A 24,210-nucleotide genomic window follows, 5' to 3' on the forward strand; every position below is an offset into this window, starting at 1 on the left:
TTATAAATAATTAATCATATTATATTGAAAATTAATTTAAAAATGCACTCTCATTTGTAAAGAATTAGTAAACTTATTTTCATGAATATTTTTATATTATTCTTTGCAGAATAATTTAATTGGTAAAAGTATAAACTAATATCATGAAAATAAGCTCGAACTTGTATTCGCTGTATTTGCATTAAGATAGTCTCTTGCTTACTTTGCAAAGGCGCTGTCGCTCTGCTGTCCAGATTCTAAAACATTCTTTCTAAGTTATAAAATACTCCAGCTTTATATGCTGGATTAACAGCTTATAGCCTTTGAGCTGTATATTATTAAACGTTCTTTACTTTCTTCCTTCACAAAACTTTACCTTATATTTGTATAGAACAGTTTTTAAAATGTCCTTTCCACCTTTCTGAGTAATTCATGCCTTTTCTGGTCCGTGCTTAACTTTTGATAAAAGATAATTTCATGGTATCTGCTTTTAAATATTCTTATAGCACTCATGTTTTCTAAATTTAAAAATTTAAAAATTTTAAAGTCTCATATAGTAAAATGGTCTTTTATAGCTAGAAATATATATATTGTTTTGAAGTTCTGAATTCTTATTCTGATATGTTAAGTTCATCTCAGTATGACTCCCTACTTTGTTTGATTAAATGAGCTCATAGTAATATCATGTAATCTTAAGTTAATTCGTTCATTTCCGAACATTCAACACTTCTGTCATGTATTCGATTGTTTAAACATAGGAACATTTATCGTTCTAAAAATGGCAAAAGCCAAATGTAAGCAGAATTATGTCTTTAAACACATTAACTAAACATCGTTATTTATATTATTCAATGCATACAAATATGTATTGAACATATTTTTGCAAACAGAACTTACAACGACCACGTAATGCGCATTGAGACTGATGGTGCGATGGGCTTTACTTTGTTGAAACAAATTTTGGGTGATGTAAACGACACTGGCATTACGGTGATGCCCTTTGCGCGTGAACCACAGTTTAATTTCTTCTTCGTCTTCTCCTAACATGTCGTCAAAAATGACCAAATGGGTTTGACGGGAGTCAGAGACGATGCCGTCGTCTTCTTTAGGAATGCCTTCCACAAACACGATGGAATCGCCTTGACTTTCTCGCAAGAGGCTGTACGCCGATTGCCACTCTTTGTAACACCACACGATCCGCTGAGGTGGTCGATCGATCAAATGATGTTTATGTTCGATCAACGTTTGACGAATTCGGTTTTGCCTGAACCGCTAGGTCCAGCAATGAGCATGTTAAAGGGATGGCGAAGATACAAAGCCTCCCAACTGGCACGATCTAAGTGTTCGTCGATGACTTTGACAGTAGAGGAAGAGGGAGCAGAGACAGCAGAGGTAGCCATAGTGTCAGGAATGTCACTTGTGACACGAAAACAAACAAGACGAGAGTTTATATACTTTTTTCAGAACACGTTTATTGAATGTTTTAAACATGAATACGAAAGACAAAAATACATAAAAGCCAAAGGCTTAAGTACAAGGATAAAAGGCACATGATAACAATTAACGTTGAATAAACACAAGTGTCTGTGCAACATGTTTTCGGTAATGTTCTGACCAGTTCTATAGGGGGTAAGGTCACACAAGTGTCCTCCCGAAAGGGTCTTTCAGGCCTGTCCACGACAGTCCCGTCCTGGGTGACGACGGGTTCTTCTGGCACCGTCACTAACACTGGTTGAAAAGTAACTTTTTTCCTTGAACAGCTCTCGTGCATACTGGGCCACTTCTTGGGTCCAAGCCTCAAAATCCCATTCTTTCCAGGCACGGACATCTGTCCAATGGGGGTGTAAGTCACAAGCTACACACACATCGTCATACACGTCTTGGGTAGCTAAAAGTTGACGAATCTTTTTTTCCCCTAGAGGTCGAGAAGTATCCAGATGAAAACGCAAGGCTTTGAGTAAAAGCGTCTTTCGTGACCATTTAAGGCCATTGGGGTGGTAAGTACTGTTCGTAAAGAGTCCACAAAGAATCGGCTGGTAAACGAAATCCCAGAAAACAAGTCACTAAGACACACACCACTTGTCGACCCAAATTGAATGGATACAGTTCTTGTAATAATCGATGGTAATGATCCACGGTTTGAATATGGTCATTGAGTTCCTTCCACGGAATCTGTTCAATAACATGTGACATAATCCGTGGCATGGCAGCCTGATTTTATAGTCTCTTTGTTTCGGAAGCAATAAAGGTAATTTCTAACTAGACATCTTCGTTCTCCAGTAGGGAATCTAAATCTTGCATACTGTAACCGAAATGTCTGAGTTTGTCTAGACGTTTCGTCTTCCGCTAAGGAGATTCCACGTAAAATATGTTGGTAATCCTTTAACTCGTCTTCCTCAATACGTTGCAGTAGGTGAATCTCGAAGTAACCAAAATTACGAACGTTTAGTTCATTCACTAACTGAAAGTGTTCAACAAGGTCTGACCACTGAAACAATTTCTGACGAATCAGTCCTCTTATACCATTCAGGTACCAGTGGTTAAAGATCTGGTGACGTAACGGATGCAACTGTTCTTTACGTTTGACTTGTATTTTGACCAGCTCTCGGTAAATGCGTTCCCTCAACTCCACAGGCAAGCCCAAAATGTTCTCTTGTAAAGTATCCATAAGTATATACACTGTTTTTGGAATCCTTGGGTGGTGGCCAATAGCCTCGTTTACCTTTGTGGCTGATGTAATATCCACTCATAATCAGTCTTCTTGTACTTTGGAACAGAGCATAATTTAAAAACGGATGAATAACTTTGCGTTTGCGTTCACTTGTATTTTGATCAGTTCTCGGTAAATGCGTTTTCTCAACTCCACAGGCAAAGCACGAATGTTCTCTAGCAAAGTATCCATGAATAGTTCAGTCCGTACAATTCACAATCTTCTTCTAGAGCAAAAGTAATCCACATAGTAAGTAATTTCTGACCACTGCCATTCAGGGTAACGTCCAAGAATCTCACTGAACTCTTTTGATGTAAACGGTCTAGAGTGATATAATAGGACGAATGCACACTTGACCCAGAGAAATCTAACACACTGGTTGACTTTTTTCGCTTTCCTCTTGTGAATTTCTCGGCACAAAAGTTCTACAGTGACCCATTGAGATTTCACTCTGGCAAACCCCTGCCAAACTTCCTTGTAAATCTTCTCTTGTAGTTCTTTAGGTAATGATACAATATCGTTTTTGAAATGAAGTTTAAATACTGGTCTCGCTGATGTCCAGCATTTGACTTCTAGCCAAACTAGTTTCTTCTTCGTCAACGACATGGTAAGTTACTTTAATGTCTCGGTCCCACTAAGGTTAAGTAATGACAATTCGGTGACCATCGAGCATGTTCTACGTAGGCCGAATCTTGCGGTTCCCAGTGGTGAAGTGACACACCGCAACTGATGCACTTGACTTTATCTCCTTCGCCCAAGTAGAAAAATCCGGCTCTGGCTAATTCTTCGGGGGTCGGTCCTCCCAGATACTTAGGCCATTTTCCTTTGAACGATTGAAGACGATTTTCAAAGTCACAGTATTCCGACAAACGCACAGGAAACGAATATTCGTCTTTCACAGGTTCGTTTCGATGAGGGTTGGGTGACATGGACAGGAGTTTGCTCAGGGCTGGATGACATCCGTAGGGGGGTAGACGTGAAGGTGAACATCCCGCTTTAAAACGAAACCCAGTAAAATGTCCAAGAGGACGAGTGGCATCGCTTTCGCATCCCTCAGGTTTGACACGCACAGCATCACTTTCCATGATAGGGGTAGTGAGAACAAAGTTCCCATGATGCTTTACGGCATCGCTAAGGTCACAACGTACAGCATCGTACCCATCGCAAGGCTCACAATCGCATTCCACTTCAGAAACCCCACACTTGAATTGTGCCTGTCTAAACTATCGATCTTGCCTAGGGTTCCTTTTTATATACAGACCAATACCGACGTGTCCATACGGTAAGGTGAAATGATTGGGAAGTAACACTAGCTTCTGGTACACGATTTGATAGACTTTTTCCAAGAGCCTACTGACGATGTGGTGAGTGGGTAAACGTACAATCTTGTTCGGTTGATAGGTGGCCACTTTAAAGTGTTGATCTTTTCCAGACTGCAAGGCTTCTTTCAGTACCCCAAAGTTGACCACTCGACTGGTACGATAATTCAGAGTCAATCCTTTCACTTTGCACTGTGTGTGCACTTCTCCTTGTTTGTCCCGGTATTCGTAACCGTAATTTTTAGGACCACCACTGGCGAAACTTAGAATCTTGTCGTCAGGATGCTCGTCTGTCCAGGCTCCTAAACGGTCTCCTTCGATGTCAGGGTGATGTTGAATCGGGTGATGGATGTAAATGCAACTGTCCGTGTCAAAGTATAGGACACGTTCCCCTAACAGTTCTAAAGCTTCGTACAATTTTAAGCGAGCATGAGCTGTCAGGTAAGCCGCAATGATGACATTTCCAAAAGGGTCGTCTTGTACAAAGTCCAGATCTTCTTCGTAATTGACCAAGATCAAATCCTCGCGAACGACGTCCACGTGTTTCATGTATTTGGTTTTGTCGTGAATCATCTGGAAGTAGCGGGAAGGTTCTGTCAAATATTCCGTCTTGGGTAAACACGGACGTTGTGCCATTTTACCCCACAAGCGATTTAACATCACTTTGGCAAACGATCGCCTGCCTTCGTTTTTCTCGATGTGATCTAAAGAGATGCCTTCTTGTTCATAGTATTTCTCTTTGAATTTTATTTGGTCTTCGGGAGTGTAACACCAGGAAGGATAGCCGCTGGCTTCTTGCTTCAGTTTCAAAAAGGCATCCACGTAGTCGGCGAAAATGCCTTTCTGAGTGGGGTCACCCTTGTGATACTGTTGTGTCTTGGGAAAGTGACAAATTTCGTACACTTCTAACAGTTGGTATCCCATGTCCAGAGCTTTGAACAATTCTACGCTGACCCAGGTTCCCGTCAAGGCGCGTTCTTCCTGGGTGTGCTGGCAAGGTTGATCTTGGTTGCACGTTTCGGCACAAGTACGGCACAAAGGAAACATCAGTTTGCCTTGGCAATGGTGAGGTAACACGGGATGGTACAAGTCCGTGGGAGGGAAAACTTTACACTTGATCAGACCTTCGTATTGTCGAATGTTTTTCAGGTCGATGTGTTCCGTTAACAATTGTGGGTGCCCTGCAGGAATGCGACAATATTTGCACATGTAGGGATACAGCTAGCACACGTCCAAGTATTTGATTTCTTCTCCTTTCTCTTCGTCGGCTTGGTACAGCAAACAGGTGGCATTGGTCCTTCCTCCGTACAAACTATCCCTTGGATTCAGGGGGTCCATGAAATGGTAACTTTCCACGAGGCGTTTAAACTCGGGATCGGTTTTCAAACGGTGATCGTACTCGTGTTCCCACATTTCCACCACTTGGTATCCTTGCTGTTCTAACTTTAGGCGTCGCTGACAAGTGGCCTGGTACAAGTCTTCCATGGTTCGTTGTAAAAACTGATTTTTAGTGTCGCGGTCAGGGTAACAGACGGGACATCCGTGAAATAAGCAACCGTTAAACTCGTACACAATCTTGGGGTTTTCTAAGTCGCAGCCATCGACCGAATGCGTTCCGATGGTCTTTTCGCCTCCTCCGTTGCGGGCATGCTGAATCCATTTGTCTTCCTTGTCGCACAAGTAATGTAACCAACGTAGGGCTTTGACCGAGTATTGACGTTTGAGATATTGGGTCGTTTGAGGGCTGATGACAGCCACGGTGTTTTCAGGCATGAATCGTTGTCGATACACTAAGGAACACGCTTTGGCAATGGTGCAAGCTTCTTTCAAAGGATCGACCCCTCCGTGTTCCATAAACAGTTCTCGAAATTTTCTACAGCAACACCGTAAAATGTCCACGTCGGAACGACAATACTTTAAGATTTCTTCCTGAAAGTCGAAGGGGTCGGAGGCGTGAGCCTGGTACCAAGCGCAGAAAGCTTCTCGTTGTTCGGTACGCATGTTGTCGGGGTCGTAATAGTGAGCCTCAGGTAAATGGGGTAGAACGGCGTGTTGATTGGCTTCCGTATTGAAAAAGTGTGGAAAGTACCCTTTAGCCATTTGTGTCATTCCAAACGTTTTAGGCATTCGACTCAAAGGCATGGCCAAATAACTCATCGAATGTTTAAACTGCACTTGTCCCACTTGCATGAAAATGATTTTGGCTCCGTTCAAGGTCACTTTAGGACGTTCGGTGCCTTGTTCCGTATAGTATCTCAAAAGAAACTGTCCATCGTATCCGGAGAAATTGTGAGCCATCACTGTGGCATGACGATGACAATCTCCGTAACGTTCGATGTCCTCTTGGCTCCTCGTCTTGTCGATGGGGTCTAAGACCCATTGGGCAAAATCGGCTAACGTGTTCGGTCCTCGAAAGATTTTTTCACGCCCTCCGGGAATCTTGCTGCAGTGAGGGCAATGACTGAAGATAGGTTCTTGAATGCACTTCTCGCACGCTCGATGAGCCACGCAGAAATTAGGAATGTGAATGCCGGTCTCTTGCATGCATTCGAAATCGAAAAAGATGAAATTGCCTTTCTTCCTGTGACCGTCCTCTTTCTCTGGTGGGAGTTGGTATTTTTGCACGTAGCATTCGTGTTCCAAGTCCACGATGTGGTGACAAATGTGACATTTTTTCTTTCCTGAACATACGTGTGCCTTGGCATTATTGGTACGTAGGCCTTGCCCACACGTACGGCACAATCTCAGCAGTTGACAAGCACATTTCTGCTGTGAACCTTGCGTCTTCAGATCTTGCTGGTAACAGGCAGGGCTGACAAACGTGCGCTGACAAGCAGGACAATGTACTCTTTCTTGTCCTTCGCTCAGACAGGGTGGAGAGGCCAAATATCCTGAGCATTTCAATCCGCAATGTTTGTGTTGCTCTCGATTATTATAACCATGGTCACATTTCTCACAGTAATAACCGTATCCCAGGAATGCAGTGATACTGGTAATGGTATCAAAATGGTCATCGTGATAATAGACATGAATGTATTTTCCGTCCTTAAAATCTTGGCCTCGAAACAACAGAAGTCCGCGCACTTCTTGAGGGTGTACTTTCAAGGTGTAGAATGGAGCTAGGACATCTTGCAATTTTTGCATCTCAGGAATGCCACAGGGTGTGTCTTTGGACAGTCCGGCTTGTTGTAACAGGAGTTCTGCTTCATTTCGTTGTTTGGCTCGATCGGATCGTTGAATAGTTTTCCAGGGTCTTTTCCAGTCTACCGTGTCGTTCTTGTTGGCATAGGTTCGTCCCACCACGATGGCTCAGGCTAAACACATCTGGTCTTGAGAATTGTGAATTTGGACGAGACTCTTTTTGGTGCTGCGAAGGTCGTTCACCAGTAACACCTTATTGCGTTGTCCGGTCCCTTGAGGAGGAGAGACGTGGGTCATGTCCAGTGTCGCTTTTCCATCGGTGATGTCAAACTGGTGATTAGATTGTTGCACGTGTTGAATCTTGTCCATGACTTTGGAAGCAGTCAATTCTGCGTGTCTGCTAAACTCGATCCAAACAGGGGATTTCAAACCGTCGTGTTGTATGGAAAGTCTCAAGCGATCGTCTTCTTTGGGTTGACATTGTCGCTTGAGTGCAGTGAGCAAAGAATCCCACACCCCGGTGATGAACCCTTCTGCTTTCTCTAACGGTACCTCAGCCTTGAAATCTTTAAACTTCACTGAGTATTTGTAAGCCGTGGTTCTAAATTTTCTAGAGGAGCGCTTTTCCGTCTGTCGAACGGAATAGTACTTTTCAGGGTTGACTAAGGGTGGTGAACTTTGTTTAGAGGGTTCGGATTCTGGCTCACTCATGTCCTCTTCAAAATCACTGGCATGAATTTGTGCCAAGACTTCAACCCTGGTACGAGGCGATAGATCACGTTTCTGCCTCTTACTTTCTTCTTCTTTCTTCTCGAATGAATAGGATCATTTCATCTTGAATGAAAAACGTCAAATGACTCAAGTTTAAACACCATGGGCTAATTTATAGTCATGGCAGACCAGCATATATAAAAGGGTGTGTGTCTTGTCCTTTCACTCTTCATTTCACTCTCTAACTGAGCACAACGATGGAAGAGACTAGACAGATCGAACGTTTCATTAGAGCTTTGCGAGGGGTCATCCGAAAATTCTCTTCAGGCCAGCCGACGGACTACTCTCCTTCCTTTCAAGATAAAAGTCAAGATATTTGCTATATCTGTCAAAAGAAAGGGCATTGGTCTTCAGAGTGTCCAGACTGTCAAAAAAGAAAAACAGGGGCTAGAAAAGACAAAAGTCAAGATACCTGTTATTATTGTAAAGAAAAAGGACATTGGTCTCCAGATTGCCCAAAAAAGAAACAAGAGGAGTCAGAAGAAAAGAGGGATTCTTCAGAAGAAGAGAGGGATTCTTCAGAGGAAGAAAGCAGACAGGTGAAGAAAAAGAAACAGGAGAAGAAAAGAAGAAGGGAAGAAAGTGAGGAGGAAGAAGAGGAAAAGACTGTGACGGTGAAGAAATTGAAAAAACAGAGAGAGTAAACAATGAGATAGAAGAAGTCAATGAACTTTTTAAAGTGTTATGTTGTGAATTGGATTGTAACTATTGAGAAAAGAATAAATTAATTATATAAGGTAAGTGTCTTTGAGTTTTGATTTTAAAATAAGAAGCTACACTCACGCACTCATATACACGTATTATAGGGGTAAAATGGTTTTTTTTTTTTTTTGAGTTATTGGCAATTGAAAGTGTATCTCTTTTCGAGAAATGTGGGTGGCCCTGAAAAGGGCCTTTTTGGTGAGTTTAAGCAATCAACTTTAACTGCCTTAAGCCTTTGCCACGGCAAAGGCCTACTTCTGGACTGCGTACTGTTGATGATGATTTGGCTGAAATCACTAAGGGTGGTACGGTAGGCTTAGTCACAGGGTTGACGTGTTTAGCTCGGGAAGGTCGTATTCTCTTCGGTCGTAATAAAGAAGTCTGATACATTTGTTTCAGACTTCTTAACTCCGCTAAAATGTCCAACAGTACCGTGACCGTTTGATTTTCACCCTCTTGTTTCTTTGCTGCTACTTCTTCTTGTTTTTTTTTTCTTACCTCTTCTTCTTGCTGCTGTGGCTGTAGCAGAAAAACTTGTTCCGCTTCCTTTTGTCGTTGCATAAATTTCTTCAATTCTTCTTTCTGTCTCTGTCTAAAATTCTCCACTTGCGGTAATGAAGGTGACGAAGGTTCCGGAACAAATTCTTGCGAGGTAAGAAAATCCACAAAATCCCAATTTGCTTCTTCTGAAAGTAAGTCCGGGTTCCCTTGAACGGTCTCCACTGCTGGTGCACCCCAATGAATCGTTTTCTGAGTTTCCGTCATGTTGAATCACTGTCGCATAGATTGACTGCACACAGGCGCTATCGAATCTATATAGACCACGTGACGTCACAGACTGCTCTCTTCGGATTGGATGCGGGCTGACTGAATTTTGTAACGCGTGTTTGGATTGGCCAATGAACTCAATCCGTTTCAATCCTTCCTCTACCTATAAATAAGTGCAGTTCACTGCATTGCTTCACCTGTTCTCGGCGCATCAAGATGTGGACCGATGTGCAACCTTCTACGCTTGTGTCTTCGATGATGTTCCGGACGGACATACCCATGTATGTCCGGTCCAAGTGGACAGTTGTCCACAGGACAGACACCAGTCTGTGGATACGTAGGATCTACGTAGAAAGACAAGGATGCCTCAAAAGAGTAATGATTTATGGTCCTACAGTGAGGCGCAGCCTAAGGACAAGAAGAAAACCAATGCGGTACCACTTATGTTAATGGATACATTAACATAAACCCAAAGGCCCTTTTCAAGGCCACCCACATTTCTCGAAAAGCGATTGACTTTCCATTGCCAATCCCATTTTTTTTCATTTTATTTTATTTTATTTTTTTTAAAATAAATAGAGTGACTCAAGACTTTTTTACCATTGTTCATATCCTCTTGTCGCTAAACAGTCCCACCCTGTTTATTCCCATATTCCCATGTGCAATTCCCCTTGTCGCTAAACAGTCCCAAGATTTTTCGTCCATGTTAAATTTACATAGTCGCTAAACAGTCCCAGGGTGGTTAATGTTAAATTTACATAGTCGCTAAACAGTCCCGGGGGGTTCTGTAATGCTAATTCCCATTGTCGCTGAATCGTCCCCCTTAACTACTACTGCTACAATTTTATTCCAAATATTCAGAAGATTAGTGACCAGTGAACAAAGCAAGGATTGAGATGAAAACATTACGGTAACATCTTAGCAATGCATAGGAGAAACAAAAATGGAATCGAACTGTGCTGGTGGTGGTGTGGGCATCCTGCTGTTCGTTTTGATTACATCGTGAGTGAAGAAATGCAAACAGCGTACAAACTAATGATAGAGTATAAAAATTAGTATGATTAACAAAGAAATAAACAACCTGTCCGGCTCTTTTCAAATGTAAGCTTATTGATCTGCCAACGATTCCAAGAATCCTGCTGAACTTTCTGAAAGTCTATTAACGGTTAAATAATAGGTCATGCCTAACACGGTAATAATAGCAATACTCGTTACACTTTTATATATGAACAATCTTTCTGATTTTCGCATAATGGTAAATTTGTTCCAACTTTTGATTTGGTTTTCTATGTTGTATCTAAAGAGGTTCTGTTTTATTTAAGTCGGTTTCTTTGCTTAAATCTTTGTATTTTGTCCTTTATCTCTTTGTCATACGTTTTGACAACATATATCATGGATTAAATTTATTCATCGTGAGCAGCATTTACGAGTGGTACTTAAAAGTTCTGAATATTAGTGATATAAAGTGAAAATTCAAAATACATTTCCAGTATGTGTCAGTTAAACTCCAAATACTGCTAAATGTACTTTCACAAATATAAAAGTATAGAATGTTTCAAATCAAATTCAATAGTAGTGAATGTGCTGATGTAATAAATGTATTGAATGTGGTGATTTACCAATAGTCCTTAATGTGTTCATGTATCACGATGATACAATCCAGCATGTCTCAGTCCTCAATAATAACAGAGTGGTGTTTTAGTAAGTGAAAAAGTGAATGAGCATATTGTAATTTCAATAAATTATATATATATATATATATATATATATATATATATATATATATATATATATATATATATATATAATTTTAGAATCATATCTGAATACATCTACAAACTCTGTAGATTCTCAAAGACTGCTATGAAACAGAAATGAATAATTATTTGCCACATCCTATATATGTAAAATTCACCTGACCTAAGAAAGAGCAGAATTTCCAAGGGAAGAAAAAAAAACAGGTCTAAAACTCAAACAGCTAAGTTGACAAACTCTCTATTTCTGACGAAAGTCAAGCGCACACTATAAATTAAATATACATAACACAACAAAGTCCATTTTCAGTGAATAGTATGCCCATGCATTGTCTTTAAGTATTCCCCATGGGCCTCTATGCAGTTTTGCGGTCTAATTATTAAAGTATTAAATACCATTTTGTACTCACGTTCGGGTATTTTGTTTGGTGGATTTATTCGCCAGTGCATTGCCATCGAGTAGAAGGATACCTCATGTAACAGTTCGCGGACAGGTAATTTAGAAGTATGTCACGACTTTTGGCAACACTTTGGAGAATTAAAATGTCCAGGACACTTTCAGAGTTAGACACAAGTACCTGGACATACCATGTATTTTGCATCGATAAATAATGCATACAAATATCTGGACATCCCAGTTACGTTGAGCGATTTTTGGTCTCTGCTAGTTTTCTCCCATCTAAACTATATTATTTTCTCATGGGTCGGATTCAAAGAAGAAAATTCATGCTTCGTCACCAGTGGTATTCTCATTGAAGCGTCTGTGGTTACCTTTTTTATATTTGGCAAGTAGCTGTTCCCCTCACAGCAGCCAATTAACGCTTCCAGAAAGTGGATTATCTTCCATGGATTAGCGACCATCTTTAAAACCATGAAAACAACTATATTTGTAGGTTATGTCAGAGAATTACATTCGTAAGCTTTATTCAAGTTGACCTTCAGTCGGCTCGTATTCCAAGAGCGCCAGGACTTTACAAAATAATCTTGAGTCAATAACATTTGTTGTCCTTCTCCAACGTTTTTAGGTCAATATCATTTACATGTGTTAAGCCACACAAATATATATCCAGGTGCCAACTTGCTACATGAGAAGCTTCTGATCATTTTATAAAACATTATTTTGTCCCTTGATCGGCATTAGATATAATAGAAGTTTCAGAGAAACAAACAACTTATGACAAAATATTCATATATTTCAAAATAACCCTCATGCATAGCCCCTTCATTATCTTTTTCTCTTGCGTGGTAGGTGTAAGTTGTCCACTTTGATTTCTTTCACTGTGATCATGTATTACGTCTTCTGCTTCCTTTGTCACTTGATGAGACGGCTCGAACTTGTATTCAATGCATTAAAACATGGCAATTTCAAAGGGTCAGCAGAAAATAAATTTCTAGAAAAACGTATCTCCTCTATATCAATGATACTTTAGATTCTCTTTCAACAGTGTTTTGGTAAAAATTAGAACTCTTATCTGGGGCTTGAAAAAAAACTCAAAAATTTCAAGATTGGCAAACTTTGGATGGTAAATCTGAAAACATAAAGCTCCTTCATCTAATTATTATAAGATTCACAATATGGAACCATAGCAATTTGTTAAATGGCCCTCTATTAAGGCATTCCACTTGAAATTCAGGGCATATAACTTTCAAACAACTTTAAGTTAAACACCTTCCTACTGAAATCTCGTATGTGGAGAGTTCTTCTGTGTGCAAGTGAGATAATGCTTCGAGGAAACCGACAGGGTGGTAAATCAACATATCTAAATACAAAAATGCTTTTTATTTGTAAATATAAATATGCGGTTGTTATTCTATATAAAGAAACGTTTGCAGCAATAATAGTCTCATAGTTTCGTAGAAATGTAGTAATGTATCAATGATATCCTTCATACCTTCTTTTCTCCATTATCTGAGGCAGAAACATAAATAACTATACAAATTTCTCATTTATGTACATACCATTGAACTAATAAGGAAAATATTAGTCAAATAGTATATATATATATATATATATATATATATATATATATATATATGAGGAATACGTAATTGACGTTAAAAGATAGGCTTGCTATATCGCTGATTAGTGTGATCGACTCCTACACTGGAGTACAAAGCTTGATTCTCAGGTTTTGAGCCCCCATAACCATAGTCGTAGTGCTTAAATATTATTAATATGCACCCTAGTATGGACAACCTTTTCTCTAAGTCATCTTCTTAGGAGTTTGTGATTCAATGGCTTTGCTGACCTGACTGTAACACGTACATGGTGGCTTAAATTCACATAAAAAACGCACAGATGATGCAATACACTATCCTTCGAGGAAACACATGTTACTATTTTACTATGATGAATCTGCTTCTTGAATAAAAAAGGGGTTTATACGGTATAAATAAGGTATGTGTCTCAAAGCATTATGAGCTTTGATAGTAAATTAGGGCGCTCTCGTAATTCGTCTGATCATAAGTTATTTACCGAGTTTACTGGGACATTAAAAAATATATGATTATCTTCCTATGTCACGAGTAAATGAATATGTGAACTTAACTACATGTTAAAGTATTTCAAAATACCTTTTTCATTTAATTCTCCAGGAAGAGCTAACTTCAAAAGGGTAACAAAAATTGTCATTGCTTTGACTTTAGACACTTCTGGTCACAACATTTACCTCTCTAGGTACAAAGTAAGGACTGTTTTACATTGTTATTTCCGTATTGAATTAGAACCTTCCGTTACACTGACTCACAAAAAGAAAATGCTAAACTCACATAAGTATGCTTTCATTTTTACAACAATATGTCCACAGACGAAGACTCAAAGATAGGAGGAGAAACAGAATTAGTAAAGCAAAGCAAACCTTCGGTATACTGAAACACATATGGAAATCCGAATAACTTGGACTCAAGACCCAGCCGAGGATTTACCGAAGTAATATCATTACAGTGCTTCTTTACGTCTCTGAATGATGAAAACTAACATCCAAAATAGCACATAACGCTTGATATCTTCCAAAGCAAGTGTTCGAGGAGGTTTATTACCATCGTCTAGCCAAACAAATTGAAAATAAAAGAAGATGGCGATGGCTGGGTTATGTATGCCGAATGTCAATACATGCACCGCCCAGAACAGCCCTCCACTAGATCCTGCATGGGAAAAGAAAAAGTGGTCTACCCAAAGAGATTTAGAGGAGCACTACGAAGAAAGATGTGAGGGAATGTGGTCTGACGTGGAAACCATCACACGTACAGCTGCCGACCGGCAACAGTGTTGTTCTATAGTCTAAGTCGTATATGTCACCAAAAGGCACTACAAGGGATGTATAATAATATGACGCTGCACTAGAAAATGAGGTAGCTCTTGAGACATCTTCACACGCTGTCATTTATTGACCAAAGGTACTTTTCGAGACCCAGATTTAATAAGCAATGGCGATGATATGACTTATTACTTAATAAATATATTTGGGGTGGATAATATAGGAAACTTTGATTTCTTGCAAAACCATTCAAACATATGTGCGATGCGGTATAATACAATTGTTAATTTTCACTGTGTCGGACGTAAAAGACGTCTAAATTTCTTCAACTGGTTAAGAAAACAAGCTGTATTGCAATTATTTAAGAAAACCAATATTTCTGAGCGCACTTTTCGTGGTTGGAGATAGAAATGGGAAATGCTCATGGTACATCAGGTTTACGTGTACACTCAATAAAACATTTGCCCCCATTCGACCCCATTGCATCAGAAAACATTGATGGTCATATGGTGTTCAGAGAAGTAACAACTCAATGGTGCTTTTTTTGTCAAACAAATCATAGAGATCATAGAGATCATAATGCGAGATATATTTTTTCAAAAGGCAGTTGTGTTGTGAATAGTGAAGGAGTTACATTGTGACTATAAATGTGCAAGAATATAGTGGAAGAGCTATGGCTTTGACGTTTGACCCTTCTAGGCCTTACATTAGGGCAATGACTTATACCACTATAATAAATACCGCATTCAAGAGGATGGTATTACCCTAGGAGAACAATGCCTTCTACAAAATTGCTTTTTTTTATTAACGTCACAGATTGCATGATGAATCTGATCTACTCTAATATATTCGCTTGTAAAGTTAAAGCCATTAATGAAAGAATTTAAAATAGTGCTCTATTAACTCTAATACATCTCTTAATTTTCAGACCAAATTCCTTCCCTCTTTTTCTTATTCAATGATTGGCAGCATTCTTTAAAGATTGTCATATATCATACTTTAAAGAAAGTGTTAATACATTTCGATCTTATTTTCTTTCCTTACCCCCATCTCTACCGAACGCATTTGATAACAGTTATCCAAATATATATATATATATATATATATATATATATATATATATATATATATATATATATATATATATATATATATATATATATATATATAATGTGTATTTGTAATACAGTCCACTGGCCGATGATAAATATTCATACATCATGCGGTACAGTAACAAGTGGAAGTGATATACATGAAAGTGCATGTTTCGAATTGGATTATATATATATATATATATATATATATATATATATATATATATATATATATATAAGAATACAAATTATGATCAATGACAGATATTCTGACTTGACAAAAGAAGAAAAAGGTGCCCTACAATCATTGAAAAGCAGAACAGACATCATAATTAAATATGCATATAAAGGTTCCGCTGTGGTCGGTATCAATAGGGAAGACTACATAGTGAAGCAAATAGAAGACTAAGTGACGCTAAGTTCTACCAAAACCTACACCGTACACCGTGATCCAACACTGGCATATGCAAAAACCGTCACAAATATTAATGGCGAGGCGTACCAAATCGGGCACATGGAACAGCAAACGAAAAGCTACTTAAGCTCAAAAAACCAGGTAGATTTTATCTTCTACCTAAAGTCCACAAACAAGCATAGACATTTCTAAGCATATACCAGTGATATATATATATATGTGTGTGTGTGTGTGTGTGTGTGTGTGTGTGAGTGATAAATGTGTATTTACTGATACCTGGGCACATTCAACTGAGAGAATGTGTATATGTGCATAAAAGTTGAAAATTCTATTTAAATATATCTGAGCATACGCAATGAGAACATATATCTGAGAATGTACGAATGAACCTGTATATACATGTATCTGAAAATGCACAAGTGAGAACATGTATATACATGTATCTGAGAATGCACGAGTGAGAGCCTGTATATACATATATCTGAGAATGCATAAGTGAGAACATGTATATACATATATATGAGAATGCACGAGTGAGGTTCTGTATATACATGTGTCTGAGAATGCACGAGTAAGAGCCCCTCTCTCTCTCTCTCTCTCTCCCTCTCTATATATATGAGAATGCACGAGTAAAAGCCTGTATATACATGTATCTGATAATGCACAAGTGAGAGCGTGTATATACATGTGTCTGAGAATGCACGAGTAAGAAAGAACCTGTATATATATATATACATGTATGTATATATATATATATATATATATATATATATATATATATATATATATATATATATATATATATATATATATATATATATATGAGAATGCACAAGTGAGAGCCTGTATATACATGTATCTGAGAATGCACGAGTGAGAGCCTGTATATTCATGTATCTGAGCATATGCATGTGAAAATATAAATATAAAACCAACTGACAACGAGTTGGCTAAAGAGTCTTTCTCAAAGGGAAAATTATCTAACAGAAACGAACAATAAACACAAAGAAAATTAAAAAAACCGATGGCGTTTTTGCTCTGTCTTTTGGATAGCCAAACCAACCAGACTTACATTTCATTGTCAGAGTTCCAACCAATAAGACTCAATATCCACAATTTTGAATTAATACATCATCACTAATAAGTAGTAAATCATCTTACTCACAAAAAGCATTGTTAAATTCCACAGATATTTTCTTTGGAAGCATGCCTAGTTCATGCAGTTTATGAGTAAATCAGCTAGAGTATGCTTTTGAAGTGTACACCAAATATCGGGACCATCGTCAGTTTGTACAGAATGAATACCATCCAAAAACATAAAAGTCACATTAAAAATATATGTTGGGAGATATAAAGGTTTCGGAAGCGGCAACAATTCATAGAAAAAACATCGGAGTTTTACGTCGACCAGTTTCAGTATCAGCTCTAGCATAGACTCGCATATATCGGAATTAGTTTGTTTATGGGACCTCTGAATTTTCTGACGTTTCTTGATTCGTCTTTCATTTGATGCAGATGTAAAATTTCAGACCCATGCAGCAGTATTGGGTTCACAGTTTTCTGGTATAGGCTGATAGGTGTTCTTGGGTTTATACTTGGACTGCCAACTCCATGATTGATGATAAAAAAAAAGGATAGCTTTTACCGGTTTTGTCCTTTTTCTTCTCCATTTTCTTCTCTTTACAGAAATAAATTATCTGATATTCAGCTATGTTACTTAAGATCCAAAGTTAGATCTCTCCAAGGGAAATAGCTTGGAATCTTTTAGCCTGTATAAACTTTGACGTCCATGTGAGAATATCAGCTATTCCTCATTTCTGAAATTATAAAACCCTAATTCATGTTATCATTAAAACCATTTCACCTAAAAGTTTCTTCTGAAAAGTACGCGGTCATGGAAGCATGTTATTGAAGCTACGAGTTTAATTTATAGAATCAGACCGTCATGATGAGATCAAAGAGACGGGTCTAATCTATAGAACCATCGGATCATCACGATGAGATCAAAACGAATAGACTAATCTGTAGAACCTGACGATCGTATCATCACGGTGAGATTTAAACCAATACCGTAGGCTAAAATATAGAACAAAACCATCGGACCATCATGATAATATAAAAACTAATACTCAAGATGAGATCAAAGCAATGCATCTAATCTATAGAACCTGATCATCAAACCATCACGATGCGATCAAAGCGAGGAGTTTAATCTATAGAACCTGACCATTGGACCATCACGATGAAATCAAAATCTGACCATCAGTTTGAGATCAAAGCGACGAGTCTAATCGATATAATTCTACCATTTCGCTGAGATCAAATCTACGAGTCAAATCTATAGAATATGACCATCACGTTGAGATCAAATTTTTCCATTCTGTGTCTATTGTCCAATTCCGTTTGTATAACTTGATGGATTTGTAAATTGATGGCAGAAATATTTCCAGTTTCAAATTTAGCTCATATTTTGTGCTTAGCAATATTTTTTATATATAAATGACCAGAAATGATATCTTCTTTGAGACTCTAAAAATGCAAAAGGAAATAATACAGCCGATAGATAATACTTGCGTTGGATAACATTGTATGCAACATTAAAAAGCATGCATCAAAACTTGTATCCAGCAATCATCCTTATTTCCCTTTCTGGCAAAAAAAGTTACGGAGGAGTACTTTATAATTGCTCTCTCTCACACACACACACACACACACACACACACACACACTTAGGCATATGCAAGCACTAGAATATACAAGTATCTAGGAACTGTAAGCAGTATTACGAGTGAATGTCCCCTCACAATGATCCAAAGGCTTTACCGAGTGTCCTATACGTGGTGTTTAAGTTTCAAACGTTTCGCAGATCACAATGTTACCTACTGTCTTAAGAGTCATTTACCTTTTGAAATAAAAAGCTTGTCTCAGTCATAAAATGTTAACAATACAACTGCATGCAGCTCGCGCGTTTGAAATACATATCATTTCTTTAAAATGAGTATATGGATAATGTTAACTCAAAGGTAATGCAATGAAAACAGTCTATATTTGATTCATTGTGCCTCAAAGGTAATGCAATGGAAACATTATATATTTGTATTATTTCACCTCAAACGTAGTGCAGTGAAAACTGTATTTGGATCATTTTGCCTCAAAGGTAATGCCATGAAAACGCAGTCTGTATTTGGATCAAATTTGCCTCAAAGGTAATGCAATGAAAATACAATCTATATTTGGATCATTTTGTCTCAGAGGTAACGCAGTGAAAACGAAGTCTATTTTTGGACCATATTGCCTACAAGGTAACGCAATGAAAATGCGATTTGTATTTCTAAGAGGACACCTACTATAACGTCTACATTTATTACGTGACTGACTTCTTCTGAAAAGTATGTATTTGGCCAGTGTCTGCAATAATTATCATCTGTGAGCAATCTTTCATGCTTTAATATGATCTCTTAGTTCTCCTCTTCGGCATTTAGTGCATATTTAGTCTGTGCACGCTGGAGGAAGATTCGTCACAAAGCTTGGAATAATAGTTTCTTGTTTTGCATGGCAAATAACAGTTCGGTCGACATTATTTGGAGCAGGCAAACGTTTGTCGATCCCGCCCTGCAGAAGTAGGACCCAACTATCACATTACGCCCGTGCGTACGCTCACACACGGTATGCAGATCGTTGTTATTTTGTTTTACTTGCTTTTATTATTCTAACTAAATGCTTGGGAATGCTAACCCATACTTATTTGAAATTGCTGAAGGGCCATTGACACAGCCTCTCGTATATATTTTGGTCAAGCCTGTTCAGTTTATATGAGCACAGTGACTCACCAACTAAGATTATACACTGTTATCCCCAAAACAAACAACAAATTTTGTGTATACGGGGTCTATTACTCAATCCATATACCACTTATTTAAACAAAAAGTTATATATATATATATATATATATATATATATATATATATATATATATATATATATATATACTGACTTTGATTAAGAACTTTAGATGTGCGATATTGTTGAGGGAAATTAAAATAGTGTTAATTTTAGACCATTAATGAAATCGTTATTAATATTAGACAGTCTAAGAAACCGTTGTAAACTTCAAATATCAAATTTACCATCCGCTATGGAAAAATAATGCAATATAAATTTAAATATATCGGAACTTGTCTTCTCAAGTGATTTAATGCAGCTATGGAATTTAAATGAAAAGAACATTAACGATGATAAAAGAAGAATCTAATTAAAATAAGAAGTCATTTTTAAAATGGTAAACGGATTCTGCAAACAAGCTTGCAATTGTATGAATGTCTACTTCGTCCATAGATTCTCGTTCAGCTTGGTGAAGATAGCAATACAGTTATGAAGCTTATTTCAAATTAAATTAGGTTTTCTATTCGATTTCACTTTAAGTAATAATACGATTGGAAACAGGAAATTGACACATAAATTATCATCAGCGTAATGTCAAATTGTCATGTTCCTCAGTAGGTATTGGAATTTGTAAGCTGCAAAAATATTTTTTAAAAATTTGTGTGTGAAAACTAATTTGCCTGTATCTGGGTGATCTTGAATTTGTAAAATAAATTTAATCCAGTGAAAAATATCCATCGTATGAAAGGAGAATGAATGATGTGCACTAATACAATCACTAGTATAACCATCAATCGCTTGGCAACATTTTCTCATTTAAGTGATTAATGGAGGAGTAAAAGTATCAAGTTGTTTCATTGCATTTACTTTGTCTTTTTTAATCTTAATTTGCTTAGAATTCTGATGATTGAGTGTTACAGCTGAAAAGCTAATATTCAAAAACAAAACAACAACAAGGTCCCTTGACTGTGGAAAAGAATGCCCAAAAGATATTACAAAGAGAAACTAAAGTGTGACCCGTTTTGCCTCACCCGATAAAAACATAGCGTCTCTCTTAAAGATCGATCTACCATTGATTGATTCAGTGCATGTTTAGTCGGACTTCTGAGAATAGTGAGAACCTTGAACATATCGGTCTCCTGATAGATTTGAAGTAATGAGGAAAAAACACGGTCATGGAAAACCCCCACAGAATTAGCAATTACATGCAATGTGGGAGTCGCTTGGGATATATTTTGGGCTGTCTTTCAAAACCACGTAAGAAAGAAAGAAATACAAATGGAAGATAAGATATGATTGAAGGTGTTAACAATTTTTTAAGATTTTTATACACATATCCGTTGAAAGGAAAGACGTGAACAGTTGAATAGAAAAGACTAGATAACAGTCAAGTTAATGTAACCCCAAAGTTACTTAATATATATTGCTGTATCTAGCTATAGCAATCTCTCCTGGCTTATTTTGCTGTATAGTATTTTTGTTTTATAAATTGACGCCATGAAGCAGATGTACAAGTACTTCCTTCACAGATCAACTTCCTGTCGACTTTTTCCTCGTGAGGCATGATAACACGTTCTTGCAAAAGAATATAAGAGTTTACTATTTACAATATTAATACTAATTTCAAAACGACTAGTTTCAAAACGACTAGTGAGTACGAGCCTTTCAAGAATAAGCAAGCAGCTTTTAACAAAGGTGTGGAAAATGTCCCTCGGGTTTGGCTTTATTATGGTACTGATCTTACAAATAACTTTCCGAGTTCTTAATTTAACATTTACGTTTGATACATTCAAAAACTGTATTCATTATTAGTTCTAGAGAACCGTCTGTGAGATCATTTGTTTTCGTTCTTTCTAAATAGTTTAGCAGATATATAACGGAGATACCGAATAGTTCTTTTTTTTTAAATATACTTCAGTCTGGTGCTATATGTAACCGATCATGCCGCAACACCTATTTTGAAAAGCAATGTTCGGAGATAATGAGACTGTAACAGGTCTCTAGCCTGGTCAAAGCTTCCCATGTCTCCCTCTGGCACTTCCTCTTATGGCTGAGACGAAATAAACCTAAAACGTAGTCATTTTATTATTAGATGCAATTTACAATACATACATATTATACATACATATATACATACATACATACATACATACTGAGGCCATTCTGATCACAACACAAAGACTTTCTCATTCACATCCTTTACCTCAAACAATAAAAATCAGCAACACCAACATTAAATTCACACAATCAGTGCGAAACCTAGGTCTTACTCTGGACAGTACTCTCACATTGCACCATGTCATGAACATATGCAAGACTGCATATCTTGATCTGAGACGCATCAGCTCCATTCGCAAATATCTTTCAGTTGATGCCACTAAAACACTTGTGTGTTCATTAGTACTTTCAAGACTGGACTATTGTAATACAGTTATGTCTGGTTCATCTCAATATCTAGTCCAGAAACTTCAAAAAGTCCAAAACACAGCTACTCGGATCATACTTAGAGTACCACGATCAGAGCACACCTCTCCGCTGCTCTGTACCCTATACTGGCTATCCATTCGATCCAGAATCAAACACAAAATTTGTTCTCTGTGCTACGCTTCAATGACGTACTCTAGTCTAACATACCTATCCGACCTCACCCATGTGTAAACGCGAGCAAGATACTTACGCTCCTCTTCTGACAATCGTATACTCATTATTCCCACTATGAAAACAAAGTCATATGGACAGCGTTCTTTTGCATACCAGGGCCCAGCAACGTGGAATGAATTGCCCACTGAACTTAGACATAAAGACACAGTGATCCCATTCAAGGGTGCTCTCAAAACTCACTTATTTCGACTGCAAGAACAAACTTAAAGACCTAATTATGTTTCCTACCTTAAATATTCTCAGCATGATTTTTTATGTTTTCTAATTTCATGGTGTTTGTTTTTGTAATCATATCATTATGTGTGTTTTTTATCTTATCGGTGTTGTCTAATGTTGTAAAGCGCTTAGAGCTTCTAAAGATTAGGCGCTATACAAAGTCCTCATTATTATTATTATTATTATTATTATACATACCAGCAGCAACAACCATAGTTTCTAAGAGGTGCTGGTCTAAAAACTCGCTTTGGAGCTATCCTGTCCCCTTAGACTAACAACAATTTGTTTTAATCGGAAACCTCTAACATACAATTTTAAATATTAGAAAAATATGAGGTTACTTCCATGTATTCTGTGATAATTATTGCTGAACAGTTGCGAAAATCCTCAGGAAAACTTTTGATAGTTCTTCAATATTTTATGCTTTAGTTAGCTTTATTCAAGGGGCAATCTCAAATTTGGGGTAATTCTCGAACATGCGATGTATCTCAAAATGATTTTGTCTTCTCTACATAAAATGCTTGGGTTAAGAAACCAGCCTCTCTGAAAACGAATGCCCATTAAGTTCGGCCTCGTTCTTAGTTTATGTAGACTATGTATAAATAGAATTCGTTCTAAAGCATCCAAGACAGAACGTTTTATTGTTTTACTGGATGATCCTGGTTAATCAATAATGCTAAGTTAGTTAATGTGGTTTTGAAAAACATCTCGCCAAACAGTGCTTCGGTGTTGATACTGAATTTATCAATTCAGGCAAATGCTCGAAAATGTAAATCTCCCATTCAAGTCTAACATGCAATTTATACAGCAAGTTTGTTATTTATTTATCGAATGTCTCGTGCCTGCTTTTGACGGAATAATAGACTATGTTGTTCAGTTTACACGTGACTTAGGATAGATAGCAATTCATTTTTATAAACATTTGAAGTCTATGAATCAGACGTTACTGATTCTGGACCAATATTTGAATGATTGAGTAACATGGAAGAAGAGTACTTGCTGAGCCGTTATTAGCCTACACTTCCATCATGATTATATGCATGCTACATATGGGGAATTTCCACTTCAAGCATTGTTATATGCATGATACATGTGGGGAGTTTCCACTTCAAGCATTGGTATATGCATGCTACATGTGGGGAGTTTCCACTTCAAGCATTGGTATATGCATGTTACATATGGGGAATTATCACTTCAATCATTGTTATATGCATGCTACATGTGGGGAGTTTCCACTTCAAGCATTGTTATATGCATGCTACATATGGGGAATTATCACTTCAATCATTGTTATATGCATGCTACATGTGGGGAATTTCCACTTCAATCATTGTTATATGCATGCTACATGTGGGGAGTTTCCACTTCAAGCATTGTTATATGCATGCTACATGTGGGGAGTTTCCACTTCATGCATTGTTATATGCATGCTACATATGGGGAGTTTCCACTTCAAGCATTGCTATATGCATGCTACATGTGGGGAATTTCCACTTCAAGCATTGTTATATGCATGCTACATATGGGGAATTATCACTTCA

The sequence above is a fragment of the Sinohyriopsis cumingii genome, chromosome 18 (genome assembly GCF_028554795.1).
Source record: "Sinohyriopsis cumingii isolate HCF-2022 chromosome 18, ASM2855479v2, whole genome shotgun sequence".
Lineage (NCBI taxonomy): Eukaryota > Metazoa > Mollusca > Bivalvia > Unionida > Unionidae > Sinohyriopsis > Sinohyriopsis cumingii.